This window comes from Gossypium hirsutum, chromosome A01 (genome assembly GCF_007990345.1).
Source record: "Gossypium hirsutum isolate 1008001.06 chromosome A01, Gossypium_hirsutum_v2.1, whole genome shotgun sequence".
In the NCBI taxonomy this organism is placed as follows: domain Eukaryota; kingdom Viridiplantae; phylum Streptophyta; class Magnoliopsida; order Malvales; family Malvaceae; genus Gossypium; species Gossypium hirsutum.
Window position 1 is genome coordinate 15,640,896 of NC_053424.1, and position 20,139 is coordinate 15,661,034.

The 20,139-nt window shown below is 36.1% G+C and overlaps 1 non-coding gene across 1 annotated transcript; it reads right to left on the minus strand.

The window, feature by feature from the left end:
- Nucleotides 1-9,498: 9,498 nt before the first annotated feature.
- On the minus strand, nt 9,499-9,605 carry LOC121208378 (small nucleolar RNA R71). Its single transcript, XR_005903382.1, has one exon. It is a non-coding gene; the product is annotated as a small nucleolar RNA R71 (small nucleolar RNA).
- Between the last annotated feature and the right edge of the window lie 10,534 nt (nt 9,606-20,139).

Consider the following 20,139-nt stretch of genomic DNA (forward strand, 5'->3'; position numbering starts at 1 on the left):
TCAACACTTTATAAGTTAATCCAACCTAACACATGTTTTCTATTTCTCAAAACAAATTTTAATTAATTAAATTAATTAACTTCTCAACCCGATTCTAATTTCGTTAAAGTCATAACAACATTACTGTAAAAGAATCTATGAGGAAATATATTTAATTTCCTTGTTCAATGGATTCATAATGACTAGTTTATTTTATTTTATTTTTGAGATTCAATTATTCAATTATAATCAATTAAATAATAATTTGAAAACCTTAAATTAATTCTCAAGTTATTTTCATGGTGAGAAAAATGAATTCTTTTGTGAATGTAAATCATTTTTCTAACTTCATCAATTCCATTCATTTCTGTTCATTTGGTTCTACATGCAATTCATTTTTGGTTTCAATGAGTTAGCGGAGGGACTGATTGAACATATATAATTAGGTTTAATTTATAATTAAGTTCTAACATTTGACCTATTAATTATATAATTATTTATTTACAAGGTTTCCACTATAGTATCGTGACTGAGCTCTCCCTAATTATATACCATTACAAAAGCTACTTAATATGTGCTCTTCCAATGAATTTTTCATAAGATACCATTTCACCTATTAATTATATACTTATTTTTTCTCCTAATATGATTCTATTTTATCTCAGGTTAACCACTATATCTTCCTTCATGAAAAGTCAATTACTATCAAATAGTAATCAAGTCATTTATCACAAAGACAAATGACTTATGACCAATTTACTTTTCATCTATCATGTAATATGAGAGGATATCATTCACCCATTAGTTGGGCTATGAATTCCACTATTATGATTGTGTTATATACTGTAGAAGTCGTATACCCAATGCACTAGCTTTTAGTTCCTTATTTGTTTGAACCCAGGCTTTTACTTACATCAAAGTATACGAGTTGCACATAGTTCATTATCTACTTAAGATTAAGGTATGCCACACTATGAACATAACAAGTGAATAATTTTGTAAATAGATCTAGGATCTATTCTACTTAGGCCATGTTCGATGAACTATAAGTCTAGTAAGTCACATTTATGTCTCTATCTTCTGGGAGTCATCCACTCTGACGTTCAAGGCAAAACATCTCTCTAATAGGACTTCATAAATGACATATTATTCTTTGAATTAGTTTGCTCATTTCCAATTAGACTAAGGACATGTTTAGGTTTATATACTAATATAAGTTGTATTTTTGTATTATGATTCAACCACTTAATATTGTTTAATATTAGTAAAAAATTTAGATAATTAGTGAGCCAATATTTGCTTACATTTTGCTTTACGTGCAAAACCATTGAAGGCAATATACAAATGATATTAATGTAATTAAAGGATATTTTTATTAAACCAATTTGGTCAAAAAATACAATTATACAAGATGAATATGCTACACTTAAAGCATAGATCCAATATCTTGGTAATATTAGACTTAAATGTTTCAAAATGTTGAAAGATCAAAGATGGAAAAGTGTAGTGTCAACAGAAGTGCCTACTTGATGTGGTACACTGCCATGTTAGAAGTAAGAAGTTGTATGGAGGAAAAATTATAGGTCATTACATGGAATGGAGGAACATAAAAAGAGAAGGATTACATGCCATTATTGTAGCATGATTGGCCATACCAAACCATATTGTTATAAGATATTGAAAGAAGTAATAATGGGAAATATTAGAAGACAAGTTACAACTCAGCCAAGTTACAACGAAAAATAGATATGGATGAGAAAATATCAATCGTTGATTGATGCATGAGTGAAGCATGAAGTGACAATTGATGCAACAACTCTTGGAAATTAGCATGAAAATAATTTTGTTCCTTCAAGATGTCTTGGTAAAAAACCTTGTTGTTCCACGAGTTACATCTGCCATATACATGTTAATGAATCATCCATTGTACCACTTGCTGAAACATCTTATTTAGGGGAGTTTGTTGATGGTTTTACTAAATAGGAGTTTTTCTTTTCTTTTCCATGCTAGTTGCCTTTATTTATTTTGTTTATTCATGTTGCTTCCTACATGTTATTAATTTATGCTGTTGATAAAGCTTTAGCTTATGGTGATGATTCCTTTGTTGCAATTACTCGAAGTTGCTTCAGATTTTTGTCAAAAAATAGAGAGAATAAGTTTAGGTTGATGTTGTTTAAGCTAGTGTTGTTGGATTTGGCGCCCTAAGTGTAATATTAAACAAATTGTTTTAATAAAAATCCATTAAACAAATTGGTTCAATAAAAATCCATTAATTACATCAATGATTTTTGCATGTAAAGAAAATAGAAGCAAATATTAGCTCACTGTTTATCTAATGTTTAACTAATACTAAGTAGTATTACATGGTCAGATCGTAATATGAAAATACAACTTGTATTAGTAGATGAACCTAGACATGTCCTTAGTCTAATTGAAAATGAGCAAACAAATTGAAAGACTAATATCCACTCTATCAGTCCAATCAGGGAGATTCTTTGTCTTGAGCATCGGAGTGGAAGACTATTAAAAGATAGAGACATAGATGTGATTGACTGGACTGACAATACATCAAATAGGACCCAAATAGAATAGATCCTATGGATTTATTCACTTGTGACATTCATAGTGTGACATGCCTCAATCCTAAGTTGATGATGGACTATGTATGTGTGATTCGTAAACTTTGATGTAAGTAAAAGCCTAAGCTAAAATAGAAAAGGAACTGAAACATGGTGCGTCAGGTATAAGACTTTTTTAGTATGTAGCATCATTCACAATAGTGAATTCATAGTCCAAGAAATGGGTAAATGATATCCTCTCAATGACAACAAGATAGATGAAAAGTAAATGTGGTCACTGGTCATTTGTCTTTGTGATAAATGACTTAATTTCTATTTAATAGTAATTGAATTTTAATGAAAGAATATGTAATGGTTACCATGGGATAAAATAGAATTACATGGAGAGAACAAATTTATCCCAAAGAGATTAAGGATATCTTATGAGGGTAAGACACTTATGATAAGGTCATTGAACAAGCATTAATTGAGTAGCTTTTGTAATGGCATGTAATTAATGAGAGCTCAGTCACGATAGTATAATAAAATGACTTCGTAACTAAATGTGTTTATAATTAATAGGAAAATAGTTGGAACTTAATTATAAATCATTTTATTTGTAATTATATACGTCCAACCAGTCTCTCTTCTAGCTCTTTGAAGCCAAAAATGAATTGCATAAAGAATCAAATATACAGAAATGGATGGAAATGATAGAATTTGAGAAATTTGCTACACTTAGAAAAGAATGTGGATTCTCTCTAAGTATGGAAATGACCTAAGAATTAATTTAAGTTTTTTGAATTATTATTTAATTAAATAATTGAAGTTCAAAAATTGAATTAAATTAATTGATCATTGTGAATCCGTTGAATATGGAAATGAAATATATTTTCTCATAAAATCTTTTATGATAAAGTTGTCATGAATTTAACGAAATTAGAATTGGATTTAGAAAATTAGTTAATTGGAAAATTAATTTAATAATTAATATTTTTTGGGAAATAGAGAAACATGTATCAGGTTGGATTAAATTATAAAGTATTGGGTTAAAAGTCTAGGAAGCACATATAATTTAGCCAAATGTAGGAGGGACCCAAAACCCCTTATAATATTTATGAGGGGCAGCAACCCTAGAAGATTTCACTAGGGTGTGGCGCCCCCTCTCCTAGTTAAACTAGGAGATTATTTATTCTATCATGTAAGTATTATTTGTATTCTACTAATTCAACCATGATTCTTCTATCTCTCCCTATAAATAGATATCGCTGCTATTCTGCCCGAAAATAGTGATAATTTTTTTTCTCTGTATAAATTCTTTCTTATTGAAAGTAAGAAAATTATTTTCTAGTTCTGTGTTCTTTGTGTGATTGTTCAAGCCCACACTCAAAGCGATTTGTGGTACGAGAATAGTGGAGAAGGTCATTCGGTTGAAAGTCAAGAACATCTAAGATCCATCTCGCACAAAGCCCAGGTACTTTTCAAGAAAAAGTTTATAGAGATAAATATCACAAACCTGTTCTGTTTTCAAAATTTTAATTTCTCATTGTGTCAGAAAATCATTTATTAAATTGAAAATTTTCCAACAAGTGTTACTTTCCTTGCTTAAGAAAATTGATTGAAGGTGATAAGTCGTAATTTATACATATTTTATCCCATGCTTAGCACATTTTTGGATGAATTATTCTTCGGTAGAACATCGTGATGTGAGCTTCAAGACAACTAGTCCTATTATACTTTTCAAATTCTAGAGTCTTGAATTTTGGCGGGAGTACTAGATCTAGGACCAAACTCATATCTTTGGCATCAACCCCGTAATGGTAATCAGCATTTTCGATTGATTTGAGTTTTTCTTCTAACCACCTGTATCGATCCTCGAGTTATTTTGGCAGTTCCACCCTTGCTTTTTCTATTTCTGCCATTTCATCTAGATTCGAAACTATAGGATTGGTTGGATTGTCCCTCGGATTGGAACCTGAGCCTGTCGGGTAGTTCATTGGTACTGAGGTACCGGTCTGATATTTTGGGGTCTAATAGTAATAGGTGCCCCTTGTGGATGCACGTCTAGTTGGGCTTGAACATTTATCAGGGTAAAACCTGGAGGATAGGTAGGGTTTTCATTATCGTTCCTTGAGTTAACAGCAATGCTCTTCCCTTTTTCACGTTCTCTAGCAATCAATTGCACCAACTGGCGTATCATACTATTTTGGGATTCTTGCATTTGTTCCCTTATGTCTTGTTGGATTCTGGCTAATTGCTCTTGCATCTGTGCTTGTAATTGATATTGCATATCTCTTTGCATTTGTTCTAATCTTTCCAATATTTGATCCATTGCTTTGGTTTTGCGGTAGGTACTGTAGTGATATTTAGTTGGTAAACTCTCGTTAGTTTCCAGGGTAACTGCCATAATTTGATGCTCCTAATCCTTTAATTTCATGTTCTATACTTAGGTGAGCATAGGAGAGTAAAAAGAGCGAGAAACGGGCCAAAAATGGAGAAAATGGGTCAACGTGGGAAATCAACACGGCCTGGACTTCCTCACTTGGGTAGACCACACGCCCGTGTCTATTTAGCCGACTTTAACACGGCCTAAGCTACCCCACACGGGCATGTAACAGGGGCGTGTCCCTGTCGGGCCCAAGTCTAGTTCTATTCAAAAAAGTCTAATTTTTAAGGTTTTGAAGCATTCTAAAGTCTATATAAACACCCTAGAAGAATACCTAAAGGGAGGAGGCACCTAAAGGCAAACACACGGAGTGGGAGGCAAGGAATTACTCGAAGAAAGCCAATTGATTGATCTCAGAAGCTGGATTCTCCTTCAAGACTGAAGATCTCCTTTTAGGGGTTTTTGGGTTTCTTTATGTTCTGTTATTATTATTCTTCTGAGATGTTTTTTTTACACATATGAACTAAAATCCCTAAATACCTAAGAGGGATGAAACCTAAGACGAATCTTGTTACTAATTTCTGAATTATATGATAAATACTTGATTTGTTCTTAATTATGTGTTCTTAATTCTTGCTTTAATATTCCAGGATATTGATTCAAGTATTGATGTGCTTATTTAGAGGAGAAAAAGTCCCTCTCTAATAGTAGATTTAGCATAATTAACCGGAGTTGATTGCACCCCTAGACATAGGGCGACATAAATCTGTCAGATTAGGGTGAAACCTAATAAAGGAATCCATAGATCAAGTTAATGCAACACTAGGGGTTTTAATTAGAAAGAGATTTCAATTAATCAACCTAGGGTTAGATGTTGTTAGTCTCGAGAGAGATAATAATATAAATTAGGGATTTCTAAGGATCGAGTCAAGTGAATAAATCATCTAGTCTAGAGTCAAATAACAACTGAAGTCTAGGTGGATTCTTCCTTGGGTATTGTCTAAATCAATCAATTTTCCCAAAAGTATTTCCCCAATTTACTTCTTGTGCATTCTTAGTTTAGTTAATTAGTTTAGATAAAGCAAATCCCCTTATTTTTAGGCTAGATAATAAAAAGAAGGTTAATACTAGTACTTTTAGTTCTTGTGGGTTCGACATTCCGGTCCTACTATAAGCTATACTACTGTTCGATAGGTGCGCTTGCCTTTATCGTGATAATAGTTACTTTTCAAGTACAATCAATCATAAATAAAAAACTTATCACGCACATCAAGGCAACTTATAGACGCAGTCGCCAGTGGAACTTTAAACAACAAAACACCTGAAGAGGCTTATGAATTTATTGAAGAGATGTCACTGAATAACTATCAGTGGAAAGTCATGAAAACAAAGCCTATAGAAACAATCGGTGTTTTCAACCTCGACACGGTTACTATGCTATCTAACCAGGTAGAACTTTTAAATAAAAAGATTGACGGTTTGTATGGTTCTACTCAGTACATCCAGTGATGAGGTGCGATTCAAATGGAGAAGGAGTACAGACAGAATATCAATCCTTCAACCCTAGCACCGAGGAGGAACAAGTTCAATATATGGGTAATAATAATTCTAGACCTTAAAATAACACATACAATAACACTTATAATGCAGGTTGGAGGAACCATCCCAAGTTCTTGTGGGGTGGCCAAGGAAATCAAAGGCCACAACATCCCCCAGGTTTTCAACAACCACTTTACCAGTAAGAAAAGAAGCCGAACCTTGAGGAGATGCTAACGAAATTCATCTCAGTGTTAGAATCTCTTTTTTAGAATACCGAAACAGCACTGAAGAATCAACAAGCATCGATCCAAGGGCTCAAAACTCATATAGGTCAGCTTGCTAAATTGATTTTTGAACGACCACAAGGTAGCTTGCCGAGTAATACTGAATCTAACGTAAGGGAACAACTTAATGCGATTACCGTTCGACATGAGGAAGGGTTAGTTGAACATGAACTAGAACCGAGGCAAGGAATTGTGATAAGTAAAGGTAAAGGTGAGGTGGACCACAATGCGAAAATAACTGATAAGTAGAGAATATAAACCTCATGTGCCATACCCCAGTGCGACAAGGAAAGACCACACGGACGAACAATTTGGTAAATTCCTTAAATTATTAAAAAAAATTACATATTAACTTACCGTTTATTGAAGGCCTTAAATGCCAAACGCAGTTAAATTTTTAAAGGAGCTTTTAGCAAATAAACGGAAGTTGGATGAGGCGTCGCATGTAGAGTTGAACGCAATTTGCTAAGCCATTCTGCAGAATAAGCTACCCAATAAGTTGAAAGATCCAGGGAGTTTTATGATTCCTTGTTTAATTGGTAGTTTAACTGTGAACAATGCTTTAGCTGATTTAGGGGCAAGTATAAATGTTATGCCTTATAAAATGTTTAAACAGCTAGGTCTTGGGAAACCTAAACAAACTAGGATGAGCATTGATAAACCGTAAATTATACATATTTTTACCCCATGTTTAATGCATTTTATAGATGATTTCTCATTAGAATTGGTGAATTCGATGCTCCTAATGCTTTAATTTCATGTTTTGTACTCAGGAGAGAATCAAGAGTCAAAAAGAGCCAAAAAGGGACAAAATGGACCAAATCGAGAAGATGACATAGCCTAAAACTTGCCACACGGGCAGCTCACATGCTCGTGTCTTTCAAGGGTGTCGACCAAGGCTTTCACGATTCACACGGCCTGGCCATTGACCCACACGGTCATGTGCAATTAAACAGATCGAACACGGCCTAGCAATCACGTCACACGGTCGTGTCACACAGGCGTGTCCTTACCGAGCCCAAGTTAAGTCCAATTCGGAAAAGGCCACTTTTGAGGGTTTCTAGGCATTCCAAAGCCTATAAATACACACTAGAGGAGGAGGAAAAAAGGGGACGGAGAAGGGACGTAAGGAATTACCCCAAGAAAGCCGATTGATCTATCTCAGAAGTCGGATTCATCATCAAGACTGAAGATCTCTTCTCAATTTCCCTTCAGGAGTTTTGGGTTTTCTTTATGTTTTGTATTCTTTATTCTTCTGAGATGTTTTCTTATTTACTTATGAACTATATCCCTTAAATACCTAAGGGGAATGAAACCGAAGATGAATCTTGTTATTATTTTTTGAATCATGTTATAAATATTTAACTTGTTCTTAATTATGTGTTCCTAATTCTTGTTTTGATATCCCAGGATATTGATTCAAGACATGCTCTTATTCAGATGAGGAATAGACCCTGTCTAAGAGTACTTTTGTCATAATTAAGCGGAGTTGATTGCACGCCTAGAAATAGGGTGACAAGATTTTGCCGGATTAGGGTGAAACCTAATAAGGGGATCTATAGATCGAGTTAATGCAACCCTAGAGTGTTAATTAGAGAAAAGTCTTGGTTATTCAATCTAGGGATTAGACGTTATTAGTCTTGAATAGGAATAATAACATAACTTAGGAATCTCTACGGAACAAGTTCAATGAATAAATCGTCCGATTCGGAGCCAGAATAAAAAGTAAAGTCTAGGTGGATTTTTCCTTAGGTATTGTCCTCATTAAATCGATTTTCCCAAAAGCAATTCCCCAATTCTTTTCTCTGTGCGCTCTGAGTTTAATTAGTTAATTAAAACAAAACCCTATTATTTTTAGGCTAGATAATAAAAAGATAGCTATTACTAGTACTTTTGATTCCCTTGGGTACGATATCCCAGTCTTGCCATTACTATACTATTGTTCGATAGGTGCGCTTGCCTTTTCGTCGTGATAATAGTTAGTCTAGGTTTGATCTTCATTATAAATATTTATTACTTATTACGAATCACGCGATCAAGTTCTTGGCGCCGTTGCCGGGGAACTGAAATATTAGGAACACTAAATTTTTATTACTTTAGCCATTTATTTTTCTTGCAATTTTATTTTATTTTATTATTTATTAATTTACTTTTTCTCTCTTGAAAGGTTTTTATAGTTTATGACTAGAAGAAACCTGTCGAGACCATTACTTTTTGACGAAGAAATCGATCGTACAATTCGCAAAAATCAAAGAGAAATAAGACGCAGCTTATGATACACGGAGAACGAGCGAGAATACGATACTCGACCACCAACCGACGAGATGGCTAAAAACCAAGGCAATCAGCTACCTCCCGCAATTACGGCTAATCAAAATCCTGCTCCACGTACTATGTATGATTATGCTAAACCTTCTTTAACAGGAACTGAATCTAGCATAGTTAGACCTGCTGTAGCTGCAAATACTTTTGAATTAAAACCTAACACTATTCAGATGATACAGCAGTTTGTTCAGTTTGATGGTTTGCAAGATGAAGATCCCAACGTTCACTTAGCGAACTTTCTGGAATTTTACGATACATTTAAAATCAATGGCATTTTTGATGATGTCATACGTCTTCGGTTGTTTCCCTTTTCACTAAAAACAAAGCTAAACAGTGGTTGAACTCATTGCCACGAGGGTCTATCACTACTTGGGAACAAATGACCGAGAAAATTTTACTAAAATATTTTCCACCAGCTGAAACGGCTAAATTACGTAATGATATCTCTTCTTTTGTGCAGATGGATTTAGAAACACTTTACGATGCATGGGAGAGATACAAGAACTTACTGAGAAGGTGCCCTCACCATGGGTTACCGCTTTGGCTTCAAGTTCAAACATTCCACAATGGTCTAAATCCCTCGACTCGGCAAATGGTTGACGCAGCTACTGGCGGAACCATCAACAATAAAACATCAGAAGATGCCTATGAATTTATAGAGGAGATGTCACTGAATAACTATCAATGGAAGTTATGAGGACAAAGCCAACGAAAACAGCCGGCGTTTATACGCAGGTACATCCAGTAATGAGGTGTGACTTAAGTGGCGGAGGTGTGCATACAGAATACCAATCCTTCAATCCTACAACTAAAGAAGAACAAATCAACTATATGGGTAACAATAACCTTCGATCTCAAAATAACCCATACAGTAATACTTATAATGCAGGTTGGAGGAACCACCCAAATTTCTCCTAGTGTGGTCAAGGGAATCAAAAGCTATAGAATCCTCAAGGTTTTCAACAGCCACCTTATCAACAAGAGAAGAAACCGAACCTTGAGGAGATGCTCTCAAAATTCATATCAGTGTCAGAAACCCGAACACTTAAAAATCAACAAGCATTGATTCAAGGACTCAAAACTCAGATAAGCCAGCTTTCCAAACTAATCTCGGAAAGACCACCAGGAAATTTATTTAGTAATACCAAATCAAGAGAGCATGTCAAAGCGGTTACACTAAGGAGTGGGAAAGTGTTAGCAGAATCTGAAAAGAAGTTAGCACAAGAAGCCGTGGAAAGCAAAATGAGGGAATAAAAACTCAACAATAGTGACAAACCAGTGCCGAAGGAATATACATCACCGGTTCCATATCCAGCAAAATTAAAAAAAAATCACATTGATGCACAATTCGGTAAGTTTCTTGAACCTTTTAATAAATTACATATTAACTTACCTTTTGTTGAAGTTATCTCGTAGATGCCTACATTCACAAAATTTTTGAAGGAGCTTTTAACAAATAAAAGGAAGTTCGAGGACTTATCTACAGTAGAACTCAACGAGGAATGCTCTGCCATACTCCAAAATAAGCTACCAACCAAACTGAAAGATCCAGGAAGTTTTACTATCCCTTGCTTAATTGGTAATCCGAATATTGAAAAAGCACTAGCTGATTTAGGCGCTAGTATTAATTTAATGCCCTATAAAATGTTCAAACAACTTGGTCTTGGGGAACCTAAACCCACTAGGATGAGTATTCAATTAGCCAATAGATCTGTTAAATATCCCATGGGTATTATAGAAGACGTACTCATAAAAGTAGATAAATTTATATTCCCTATTGATTTTGTTTTGCTTGACATGGATGAAGATGTGGAAGTACCCTTAATTTTAGGGCGCCCATTCTGAGCCACTCTAGAGCCGTAATTGACGTGGGTGACGGTAAATTGGTACTTAGAGTAGGTGACGAGGAAATGATCTTTAAAATTTATGATGCTATGAGATTCTCTAAGGAACAGGATGATTCATGTTATTTCATTGACTCTATTGATCATATTACTCAAGACTCTTTTCAGAAAATTGTACAAGAGGAGATGACAGAACCGTATCCAGCTCAAGACGAGGAGATAGGTGAGGAACCTAATGACCATCCATCAAGACAAGTAAAATATGAGGGTATTAAGATAAACGATGAACTTAAGCAAAAACCCTCTATTGAGGAGCCTCCCAAACTGGAACTTCAACAATTACCAAACCATTTAGAATATGCATTCCTTGGAAATAATTCTACATTACCAATTATTATTGCTTCTAATTTGCAACCCAATAAGAAAGAGGAATTAATCCAAGTATTAAAAGAACATAAGAAAGCCATAGCATGGAAAATTTCTGACATTAAAGGAATCAGTCCTTCTTTTTGCACCCACAAAATTTTAATAGAAGATGAATACAAACCATGTGTGCAAGCTCAAAGACGTCTAAACCCCAACATGAAAGAAGTTGTAAAAGCCGAGGTAATTAAACTTCTAGATGCTGGAATTATTTATCCTATTTCTGACAGTTCTTGGGTAAGTCCAGTGCAGGTTGTCACCAAGAAAGGAGGCATGACGGTTGTGACCAACGAGAAGAATGAATTAATCCCAACAAGAACGGTTACAGGATGGAGAGTTTGCATAGACTATAGAAACTGAATGACGCCACAAGAAAAGATCACTTCCCCTTGCCATTCATTGACCAAATGTTAGAAAGATTATCCGGACACATGTATTACTGCTTCCTAGACGGACTCTCTGGTTACTTCCAAATCCCAATAGCTCCTGAAGATCAAGAAAAGACGATATTCACATGCCCATATGGTACATTCACTTATCGTAGAATGCCTTTTGGATTATGTAATGCCCTTGCTACTTTTCAGCGCTATATGATAGCCATATTCGACGAACTCGTAGAAGATATCATGGAAGTCTTCATGGATGATTTTTTGGTATTCGGTAACTCTTTCCATCTTGCCTTAAAAATTTAAAATGAGTTTTAATAAGATGTGAGGAAACAAACCTTGTGCTCAACTGGGAGAAATGTCACTTCATGGTTCAAGAAGGTATTGTACTAAGGCATAAAATTTCTAGTAAAAAGATTGAGGTGGATAAATCTAAAATAGAAACAATCGAAAAATTACCACACCCTAGTTCAGTTAAGGCTATTAGAAGTTTTTTAGGACATGCTGGTTTTTAGAGAAGATTCATTAAGGATTTTTCTAAAATAGCTAAGCCTTTAACTAAATTGCTAGAAAAATATATACATTTTAACTTCAATCAGGAATGTTTAGAAGCATTTAATACTTTAAAGGATAAATTAATTAATGCTCCAATCATAATTGCACCTGATGGAACTTGCCATTTGAACTAATGTGTGATGCGAGTGATTTTGCAGTAGGTGCAGTATTGAGACAGCGAAGAGACAGCGAAGAGACAAGCATTTTCAACCTATCTATTATGCCAGCAAAACCTTAACGGCTGCACAAGAAAACTATACTATTATGGAAAAAGATTTGCTAGCTGTGGTTTTTGCTTTTGATAAATTTCGATCATATCTCATATTGTCTAAAGTTGTTGTTCACACTGACCATTCTGCCCTTCGCTATCTTTTAACTAAAACCGATGCAAAACTTCGACTAATTCGATGCATTCTCCTTTTGCAAGAATTTGACTTGGAAATTCAGGACAAGAAAATAGCTGAAAATCTCACGGCTGATCATTTGTCCAGGCTCGAGAAATCCAATATGAGAGAACTAGATGACATGGAAATAAATGATTCGTTCCCTGAAGAATAATTTTTTGCTATATCTAACTCTGAGGTACCTTGGTTTGCAGACATCTCGAATTTTTTAGCTGCTAACATTATCCCAAAAGGGTTAACACACCAGCAAAAGAAGCGATTCTTTAATGATGTGAAAAACTACTTTTGGGACGATCCATTTCTGTTTCGCAGATGTACAGATCAAGTCATCAGAAGATACGTTATAGGATCAGAAATATCAAAAATATTGGAACACTGCACTCAGGGCCAACCGGAGGACACTATAGTGGAACTAAGATCGCACACAAAATACTTGAATTAGGTTTTTAGTGGCCTTCATTATTCAAAGACACTATCAGATATGTTACTTTATGTGACAAATGCCAACGGACAAGTAACATATCTAAATGTGATGAAATGCCTCAAAACTATATACTTTCTTATGAAATATTTGATGTGTGGGGTATCAATTTCATGGGCCCATTCCCTAGTTCATTCGGAAAGAAATACATCTTAGTAGCAGTTGACTACATGTCCAAATGGGTAAAAGCCCAAGCTTTACCTACTAATGATGCTATAGTGGTAGTACGTTTTCTTAAAAAACTCTTTTCGAGATTCAGAACAGCTAGAGCAATTATCAGTAACAGGGGCACTCATTTTTGTAATACCCAATTTGACAAAACCCTTAAAAAATACGGAGTTCATCATAGAACAGCCACCCCATACCATCCTCAAACTAATGGACAAGTTGAAGTAGCAAACCGAAAACTCAAATGGATCCTTGAAAAAATAGTAGGATCAAACAGAAAAGACTGGGCAACAAAAATAGACGATGCCTTATGGGCTTACAGAACCGCTTTTAAGACTCCTATAGGGACATCACCTTATAGACTTGTTTATGGCAAAAGTTTTCATCTCCCATTCGAACTAGAGCATAAAGCTTTTTGGGCTATTAAATTTCTAAACCTTGATCCCGAACTTGCAGGAAAAAATAGGTTGATGTAGCTGAATGAGCTACATGAATGGCGAGCCAATGCATACGAAAATTCAAGCCTATACAAGGAAGCAACAAAGTGACGCCATGACGTTCGTTTAAAGCAACGGAAACAATTTGAAGTTGGAGATCTCGTCTTACTATACAACTCAAGACTTAAATTGTTTCCCAGGAAACTAAAATCACGATGGTCAGGACCCTTCATAATTCAATCTGTTCATCCATATGGCACGATAGAGGTAAGTCACCCATCGTATGGTACTTTCAAAGTAAACGGACACCGTCTCAAACTTTATAATGGGTGAGGATTTTAAAGTCGATGGAGAGGAGTACGACTCCACAAACCAGCCTGAGTATACTAACAAGGTAACAGTCGAGCTTAGACTATAAACAAACGCTTCTCGAGAGGCAACCCGAGTACTAACGATTTTAAATTATTTTAAATTCAAGTTTTAAACATTTAGGTCACTAACAGAGTATTTGAAGCACAGGGTCCCAACACCACATGGCCGGTAACACCACCGTGCTTAAGGCCGTGCGCCTAACACAGAGGGAAACACGGTCGTGGGATACGGCCGTGTGAAAATAGGGTACATGATTTCCCCAAAACACGGGATGCAATACATCCCCACGGCCGTACGACATGGCCGTGGATGAACTTCATAAGTGACCACGAGCGTGCCAGGAATAAGGCTCGATTCTGTTTCTTCGACACGGGCGTGAGACACACTCGTACCGTTCAGCCATGTACAACAATACACGAGCGTGCTACCATAACACACGGGCATGGGAGAAGCAAACAAAGCTAGGCACAGCCATATGACATTGCCGTATTCGACACACGCCCAAGACACATGGGCGTGGGATAGTAGCCGGGCATGACCTAACTTGCAAAATTCGAAAAACACAGGCTCACCCTCAAAGTACACAGGCGCATCCCTAGGTTGTGTGAACCTCCCCTATATAAGTAAACCACTGTTCATCTTCTTCCCCTTTCCAAAACCCTAACCGAAATCTACCCTTCTCCACTTCCTAATCCCTATCACGGCCACCCTCTGGTCTAGTTCATGCGGCGGCTTCATATACTGACATCTTTGAGCGCCTCACCTGATTCGAGCAGTAGCGCTTTCAATGATTTGACAACATTGATGCTATTCTACAGCAGATTTGTCAGCACATCCACATCTCATCGCCAGTCCCACCTCACGAACCATCCAGCGATGAAGTTGTTTAGAAATATTTATTTATTATTTTATGTTTTTAATTTTTATCGAAACTAATTTTTATTTTTGTTAGATTTTAGAAATTTATTTTTATTTTTTATTTTGGTTATTTCTTTTCGAGTCCTTATTCTTCCTAATATCTCCTAAAAGGTTCCTGATTTTATCACGGTTATATAGAGCTCCTAAGCTCATCATCACATAAGAACTACAACTCCATCGGGGAAGGTTCTCCATGATTGCCATGTCCTGCTCGACCTCGGCCATAGCTACCACTAGATATAATATTCTTTTGGCGCAGGACTTATGGCCTAATGAACCTCTACGACCGCCGGAGTATCCTCCTCCACTCTCAAACCGATCACTTTCCAAAACTCTAGTTCGAGGAAGTCATCATATAGGAAGTTTCACTTCCCTCCCTATCTTATTTTTATTCTTTAACATCTATCTTTGTACATTGAGGACAATGTACATCTTAAATGTGGGGGGTATTTATTTCACTATCAGAAAAATCCCTGAATAATCACCTTGTTCTCATGAAAAACTCTTATATCATATTAGGATAAATTTTAATTGATTTATGATTTTGATTGATATATCTTGAATTAAAACATAGGGATTTATGCATTGATTATTTAAACTTTAAGACATTAGAGAATCAAGTATGATAAGTTGATTTTTAAGAAATTAAAATTATAGGTTGTTTCCCCAAGTCTAGGTATTACTTTGAATTAGAATTCACGAGTCTAAACATCAAAAAGCCATAATGTTTTGTGAGATTTTTGAGCCTTTTGAGCATCTATTCATCCTTTCATGCTTTTATTATTGCTTTGAGTGCGTCGGTATTGAACTGTTATTCTAGAACTTGCTTGATTATGCATGTCGAGACCACACCATTTGATTTGATATATCAAAATGATTAAGGCACTTAGGATTAACCCACTCATGCTATGAAAAGCCTACCTCCACGATTAACCCCTAGTAAACCCCTTTGAACCCGAAAAACCAATTCTTGTATTACCCTTAATATTAACCTTTAACCCATTATTGTTGAAATCCCCTAAATTAATCCCTATTTTTGTCGAGATTTGAGTTGAATGGATTGCCTAGCTATATTTTTTCTTGATATTTAGTCTATACTATTTAACTTGTTCTTAATTAAAAAAAAACTATGTATACATATTTGTAATTTCATATTCTGAGAAAAGCTCTGTTGTACGCAAGTGAAGATTAACTCTTTTTTCTAGTTAAGACAACTTTTCAAGTCAATCTCGATTCTAACCCTTTCTTTCATCTTGTGACCACACCCCCTAACCAAGCCTCATTACAACCTTCTAAAGACCTTTTGATTGATGTATCATCTTAAATCACAGTGGCGGAGATTTGATTTTCATGCAAGCCTATGGTAATGACTTTTCATTATTGACTATTGAGTGTTTCATTTATTGTCCTTAAACACCTCAAGTGATTTGAGTGAATCTTTAGTGAGGATGTGAAACTCTATGATATTTTGAATCGAAGGTAATTACTTAGATGCGGAGAGACACCTATGTTTGTATGATTAAATACTCAACTTGGAATGTTTGAAACTTTTATGTTCTTTTAGTTGGATTCTCAATGTATGATTACCTATGGATTATTTTGAGATATTATCGATAAGAATTATAAGTTGAGGAGAATTTATTTTGATTATGAGTTAAGGATTTTGCTTGAGGACAAGCAAATGCTTAAGTGTGGGGGTATTTGATAAACCGTAAATTATACATATTTTTACCCCATGTTTAATGCATTTTATAGATGATTTCTCATTAGAATTGGTGAATTCGATGCTCCTAATGCTTTAATTTCATGTTTTGTATTCAAGAGAGCACCAAGAGTCAAAAGGATCCAAAAACGAGCCAAAAAGGGACAAAATAGACCAAATCGAGAAGATGACATGGCCTAAACCTTACCACACGAGCAGCTCACACACTCGTGTCTGTTGAAGGTGTCGACCAAGGCTTTCACGATTCACACGGCCTGGCATTAACCCACACAGACGTGCGCAATTTAACAGATCGAACACGACCTGGCAATCACGTCACACAGTCGTGTCACACGGGCGTGTCCCTGCTGAGCCCAAGTTAAGTCCAATTCAGAAAAGGCCACTTTTGAGGGTTCCTAGGCATTCCAAAGCCTATAAATACACACTAGAGGATGAGGAAAAAGGGGGACGGAGGAGGGAGGTAAAGAATTACCCCAAGGAAGCCGATTGATCCATCTCAGAACCCGGATTCATCATCAAGACTGAAGATCTCTCTCAATTTCCCTTCAGGAGTTTCGGGTTTTCTTTATGTTTTGTATTCTTTATTCTTCTGAGATGTTTTCTTATTTAGTTATGAACTAAATCCCCTAAATACCTAAGGGGAATGAAACCTAAGACAAATCTTGTTATTATTTTCTAAATCATATGATAAATATTTAACTTGTTTTTAATTATGTGTTCCTAATTCTTGTTTTGATATCCCAGGATACTGATTCAAGACATGCTCTTATTCAGAGGAGGAATAGACCCCGTCTAAGAGTAATTTTGTCATAATTAATCGAAGTTGATTGCACGCCTAGAAATAGGGTGACAAGATTTTTCTAGATTAGGGTGAAACCTAATAAGGGGATCCATAGATCGAGTTAATGCAACCCTAGAGTGTTAATTAGAGAAAAATCTCGGTTATTCAATCTAGGGATTAGATGTTATTAGTCTTGAATAGGGATAATAACATAACTTAGGGATCCCTACGGAACAATTTCAATGAATAAATCATCCGATTCGGAGTCAGAATAATAAGTAAAGTCTAGGTGGATTTTTCCTTAGATATTGTCTTCATTCAATCGATTTTCCCAAAAGCAATTCCCCAATTCTTTTTTCTGTGCATTCTTAGTTTAATTAGTTAATTAAAACAAAACCTTATTTTTTTTAGGCTAGATAATAAAAAGACAGCCATTGCTAGTACTTTTGGTTCCCTTAGGTACGATATCCCAGTCTTGCCATTACTATACTATTGTTCGATACGTGCGCTTGCCTTTTCATCGTGATAATAGTTAGTCTATGTTTGATCTTCATTATAAATATTTATTACTTGTTACGAATCACGCGATCAAGCATTCAATTGGCTGATAAAACCATTAGATTTCCTAGGGGTATCATTGAAGATGTTCTTTTTAAAATCGATAAATTTATATACCTAGTAGACTTTGTTGTTTTAGACATAGATGAGGATAGTGGCGTGCCTTTAGTTCTAGGGAGACCTTTTATAGCAACTGCTAGGACTATTATTGATGCTGGTACAGGTGAACTCACATTATATGCAGGTGATGAAACAATTACCTTTCAAGCTCTCGACTCAATGAAAACACCAAGTAATGAAGGTAATTGCATAAATTCTATGATTAAGACTCATCATGTGGTTCCACCTTCGTTGCAGGAAGCACTTCTAAAAGACACGACTGGGCCTCGTCTTAACATACGCAAAGACCAAACTATCTACGAAGAGCGACAGCTACAGATTGAGGAATTAGATGAATAGCAGATACAGGTTAAGGAAAAATAAAAAATACAAGACAAACCAAATCAGCACCATGACAAACCTAAGGCTAAGACGAATCAATTTAAGATAGGGGACGAGATAATATTGGATGAAGCAAACCCTCGAGTTGAAGCACACAAGTCTAATGCAAATGAAGTAACACCCTTTATGGTACTGAATATTTTCCTGTATGGCACAGTAGAGGTAAATCACCCATCACAAGGCACCTTCAAGGTAAATGGACATCGTCTCAAACTTTCTAACGGTGAGAATTTTAAAGATGATAGAGAAGAGCTACGGCTCCACGAACTTCCCTGAATATACCCACAAGGTAGAGTCAAGCTTAGACTCTAAATAAGCGCTTCTCAGGAGGCAACCCGACCACTAACGGTGTTGATTTCTTTAAATTTTAGTTTTAAACATCTAAATCATTAATTGAGTCCTTGAATACAGGTTTTCCAAATCCACATGGCTAGGCACACGGCTGTACGATACAGCCATCTAAAAATAGAGCAAAATTTTTCCCAAAACACAGGATTCGATACGTTGCCACGGCCGTACGACATGGTCGTGGGCAATCCTGCCAAATTAATATGAGCGTGCGACACACCGTGCCCACCACCCATGGTCGAAACTGTAAAAATAACACGGGTGTGCGACACACCCATGCCCACCACCCGTGGTCAAAACTGTCAAAATAACACAGGCGTGCACATATATACACGGGAGTGGGAGAAGCGAACGAAGCAGGACACAGCCATGCGACAAGGTCGTGTGCACCAATACGCCCAAAGAACACGGACGTGGGCCGAATTCTAGACGCGTCCAAATTTAAAAACCACAAAACACATAGGCTGAAATAAGGGCACACGGACGTGCCACACGGCTGTGTGCCCCAATATCTATATAAACCCCTACTATTCATCATCCCCTTCCCCAATACCCTAATCGTAGCCGCCGTTCTCTCCGCCACTGTTGCCATCTAAGCTCCGACCATCACCCTAAAATTCGCCCTTTTTCCTTCCTTTTCCTCCATACGCATCAAAATCTTCTCTCTTGTCCTCCCTTCCCTACACATTCCTTCATTCTTCTCTCATTTTCCACACTACAAACCCCCACCAACACACCAGCACCACCGCCACAGTCATCCAACCCATGTCGCGTGCGTACCCCTCCTCCGTCAAGCACCACCATCGTTCATCAATCATTTGTTTCCATTTCACCCCCATTACTTTTATTTCTTTTACTTCTTTTATTCGATTTCTTGACTTATACTTGTTATTCTTTCCATTGCTAGTAATTTGCATGCTTATTAACCCTTATCTATGTTTAGTGATTTCCAATGATAAAGATTTACTTAGTCGTTGTGTTTTCATTGATTTTCATTCTTGTTTGATTTGCCCACATGACACTATCACTTGATTGGCCTTTTAGCATTCGCTTGGTTTAGCCTTAGCACTATTTCCATCTTATATTTAGCCGTTGATTCATATGCAATATCACTACGTTTTGTTTTTAGCATGCTTGAATTTGTGTCCATATTATTTTACGAGCAAGTC